We start from the raw sequence: 4,021 nt of genomic DNA on the forward strand, positions 1-4,021 counted from the left end.
GTATTTTTTTTGAAAAAGGTTCCTATTTTGTGTACTTATCCCTGCATCCACAGAAAAATGATTAGTATTGAGTGGAACTACTCTGTGTTGACCTCCTTCAATCCTTGATTTGCTCCTCGCCATCTTACGGGTACTCCGTCATGTTAGAACTCCCACCCTAACTTCCCATCCCAATAGATGCTTAGGCAATTACTAAGTAAAAAATATTTGTATAGGTTTTTGAAAGTAACCTTAATTTTTAAAAACTAGTTTCAAAAATTTTTGTACAAGCTTTAGAAAATCTCTGCCGGTCATGTCATGTACAAGCCCGACGAAGGTCTTTCTCTTGATTTTGACTATGTCTAACGTTTTATGGAGGAATTCTAGGGATTCATCATCATCGCTGAGGGTTTATATCAAAAGTTCTGTCATTGCTGGAGGTTTAGTCTACCTAGACTTTATCACAACTGGTGATTTCTAAATCTTGACTTTGACCTCTGGTGCTGGGGAATTTGAAATACATTCCAATATATTAATGGAAAATTTTGAGGACCTCCTTAAAATTTCTACCCCAGTTTAAAGTTTTTTGAGATGATATCAGCCCGTGAGGATTCGAAGTCTTTGTTAGTCTTCGTTCTTTTTGTTTTTGGAAGATGATCTTCCTCTTGTGAATTTTCGAGATTCCTTCTCACAAATTCTGGCCCGATTTTCATTTCCTGGGGTTATATGACCAAGCCGTTGGGCGCCTATGTATTCTGTTGAAGCAAGAATCAAATCAAATATAGCTCAAGACTACTCTAAGGATATATAGTAAAATCTATTGGGTTGACCGAAGCCAACATAGGCCACCTACGTATCCCTTTCTTGGGAATTCAGGTCATGACATTGTTCATACATAAAAGGAAGAGATAAATCTCCTATGGGGTTGACCGAAGACGACATAGATCGCCTACGTATCCCTTTCTTGGGAATTTAGGTCAAACGTAGTTCGTATATAAAAAGAAGGGATAAATACTCCTAAGGGGTTGACCGAAGCCAACATGGGCCTCCTACGTATCCCTTTCTTGGGAATTCAGGTCAAACATAGTTCATACATAAAAAGAAAGGGTAAATTCTCCTAAGGGTTTGACCCAAGTCGACATGGGCCGCCTATGTATCCCTTTCTTGGAAATTTAGGTCAAACATAGTTCGCACATAAAAGGAAGAGATATATCTCCTACGGGGTTGAACAAAGCTAACATACGCCGCCTACGTATCCCTTTCTTAGAAATTCAGGTCAAACGTAGTTCGTACATTAAAAGAAGGGGAAAATTCTCCTAAGGGGTTGACCGAAGCCGACATGGGCCACCTACGTATCCCTTTCTTAGGAATTTAGGTCAAATGTAGTTCGTATATAAAAATAAGGGATTCTAGGCAATTATACATCACAAAACAAATACAATCATAAAGGCGATTACAAATAAACCAAGAAAACAAAACTAAAACATCATTTAAATATTGTATCTCTTTACTGCATCAGAATTGATTAGTGTGGTCCACTCTTGATCATCCATATCAGATAGAATTAGAGTTCCTCCGGATAGTACCTTGCAAACTATGTATGGTCCTTGAAAATTCGAAGCAAACATGCCTTTGTACTCTTTCTGACTAGGGAATATGTGTTTGAGGACCAATTGTCCAACTTCAAATGTTTGAGCTTTTACTTTCTTGTTGAAGGCACGGATCATCCTGTGTTGATAGAACTGACTATGGAATTTGGGGATCATTCTTTTTTCATCAATCAACATGAGTTGTTCATAGCGAGTGCGAACCTATTCTTCGTTACTTAGTCCAGCTTCTTGAATAATCCTTAAGGAAGGTATTTTAACCTTGGCAGGTATCACAACTTCATTCCCATAAACAAGTAGATAAGGAGTTTCCCTGGTGAAGTTGCGAGCTATTGTACGATACCCAAGCAGCGTGTAAGGCAACATCTCATGCCATTTTCTATCATTTTCAACCATATTCCTTAAGATCTTCTTGATATTCTTATTGGTGGATTTCATGGCTCTATTCATCTGTGGACGATATGCAGTTAAGTTGCGATGAACAATTTTAAACTTATCACATATCTCATTTATTAAGTGACTATTCAAGTTTTCCCTGTTATCAGTAATGATTGATTCTGGCACTCTAAATCGGTAAATCAAGTTATTTTTGACAAAATCTGCAATCACTTTCTTGATGATGGCTCTATATGAATCAGCTTTGACCTACTTAGTAAAGTTATCAATAGAAACAAAAATAAATCTATGCCCATTTGACGCCGGTGGCTCTATCAGTCCAATAACATCCATACCCCAAGCTACGAAAGGCCAAGGTGAACTCATCGCATAAAGCTTATGTGGGTGCATTTGAATCAAATCTCTGTGTGTCTGGTATTTTGGGTAATTCTATACATATTTTCTATAATCATTTTCCATAGTCATCCAAAAGTAACCAATTCTCAAGATCTTTCTATCAAGGGCACACCTATTCATGTAGGGCCCACAAACTCTAGCGTGTACTTCCTTTATTAATTTATTGGCTTCTGCAGCATCGAAACATCTTAAGAATTCTAAGTCTGGATTCCTCCTAAAAAGGATTTCTCCACTTGGAAAATACTTTTTTGTCAAACACCGGATTGTCTTCTTTTGATTGTTGTTGGCTTCTTCAGGATATATCCCAAATTCTAAATACCTTTTAATATCATAGTACCATGGTTTTCCATCAGGCTCTTTCGACGTGCGCACAATGTGCAAGTTGTTCTTTCAAGCTTATCTCCAAAGGATCAATGTAACTCTGATCTGGCTGCTGAATCATGGAGAATATAGTGGCCAAAGCATCAACAAATTCATTCTATATCCTTGGGATATGTCTGAAGTCAACTTTCTTGAATTTTCACATAATTCTTGCACCATGTCCATATAAGGAGTAATCTTTGAGTTCTTTACCAGTCATTCTCCTCGTACCTGATGAATTAGCAAATTTGAGTCTCCGATGACTAGCAATTCACGAACACCCATATCAAGTGCCAATTTGAGACCTAGGATGCAAGCTTCATATTCGTCCATGTTATTGGTCCATGGGAAGTGCAACTTAGCTGTTACTGGATAGTGTTGGCCTATTTCTGACACCAAGAATGCTCCGACTCCTGAACCTTTAAAGTTGACCGCCCCATTAAAGAACAGCCTCCATCCGCGGTAGATTTCTGCATTGTATTCTCCCATGAATAAAATCTCCTCGTCTGGGAAGTAAGTTTAAAGTGGCTCATATTCATCATCAACTAGATTCTCTGCTAAATAATCTTTTAAGGCGTGCCCCTTGATTTCCCTTTGAGTCACATACACAATTTCAAACTCACTCAGCAACATTTGCCACTTGCTAACTTTCTTGTAGGCATCGCTTTCTGGAATATATACCTCAACGGATCTATTCTCGAAATGAGATGTGTTTTGTATGAGGATACATATTGCCTCAAATTTTGTGCCACCCAGGTTAAAGCATAACACGTCCTTTCTATAAGAGTATAGCCAGCTTCATACGGTGTAAACTTTTTACTCAAGTTACAAATGGCTTTCTCTTTCTTACCGGTCTTACATGCTGCCCGAGGACACACCCTAAAGCATTTTTTGAGACTGGCAGGTAAAGCAATAACGAGCTTCCTTCCCTTGGTGGGACCAACCCTGGCGGAGAGGATAAATCTTCCTTAATTCTATTAAAAGCCTCCTAATATTCTTCTGTCCACTCATTCAATGCATCTTTCTTTAGCATCTTGAGAATGGACTCACATATGACTGTGGACTAAGCAATGTTATTGAAATGACCCAGGAAACTCATAACCTCTTTCTTGGTCCTCGACGGTGGTAAATCCTGAATTTTCTTGATCTTGGTGGCTCTAGCTCGATGCCCCTTCTACTAACTATAAATCCCAGTAATTTCCCAGTTGGCACACTGAAAGCACACTTAGCAGGATTCAACTTCAAATTGTACTTTCTTAATCTGTTGAAGAATTTTTTCAGAT

Source organism: Capsicum annuum, chromosome 2, assembly GCF_002878395.1.
Source record: "Capsicum annuum cultivar UCD-10X-F1 chromosome 2, UCD10Xv1.1, whole genome shotgun sequence".
Taxonomy (NCBI): domain Eukaryota; kingdom Viridiplantae; phylum Streptophyta; class Magnoliopsida; order Solanales; family Solanaceae; genus Capsicum; species Capsicum annuum.